This window comes from Frankliniella occidentalis, unplaced genomic scaffold (assembly GCF_000697945.3).
Source record: "Frankliniella occidentalis isolate FOCC.00 unplaced genomic scaffold, Focc_3.1 Scaffold117, whole genome shotgun sequence".
NCBI lineage: Eukaryota > Metazoa > Arthropoda > Insecta > Thysanoptera > Thripidae > Frankliniella > Frankliniella occidentalis.
This window is the reverse complement of record NW_026267245.1, coordinates 105418-105845: the sequence shown is the minus strand read 5'-3', so window position 1 is coordinate 105845 and position 428 is coordinate 105418. Positions and strand designations below refer to the sequence as shown.

Here is a 428-nt window from a genome sequence, read left to right as displayed (position 1 = left end):
CCCCCGCCTCTCGATATTTTCCCGCTGCTCCATCGTGACATACCTCTCTGCGCTGGAGAGGGAATGCAGTTAGGACCCACATCGTCCATTCCCGGGTACCGATATGGCCCCGTTATGGCCGTTTGAATGTCCCGCGCCCCGCGGCGGCCCTGCGCTGCTGTGTGTGTTATGTGTTGCGCACCACCCTGTTCTTTTCATTTATCAATGTTTTTACTTCCGTGCCGTTGGTATTTCCAGTCGTTCACGGCGCCCCGATAACGCCCCGGCCCGGCTATGGGCCCGCGGTGCCCGACGTCATTTGAACCCCCTCCATCGCCCGCGCAAGCACGCCGTTAGCAGCGTACCCACCCGTGCAAGTGTTACGTAGCGCGCCACGTCCTCCGTCGTCCTCTGTCGTCCTCGCTTGTCCTCTGCTCCACCTGCCCCCC

General features: G+C 61.7%; 1 protein-coding gene across 3 annotated transcripts in view; it reads left to right on the top strand.

The window, feature by feature from the left end:
• The window catches only part of LOC113205977 (discoidin domain-containing receptor 2-like), a 150837-nt gene that overhangs the window by 129248 nt on the left and 21161 nt on the right, over positions 1-428 (top strand). The window lies entirely within an intron of this gene.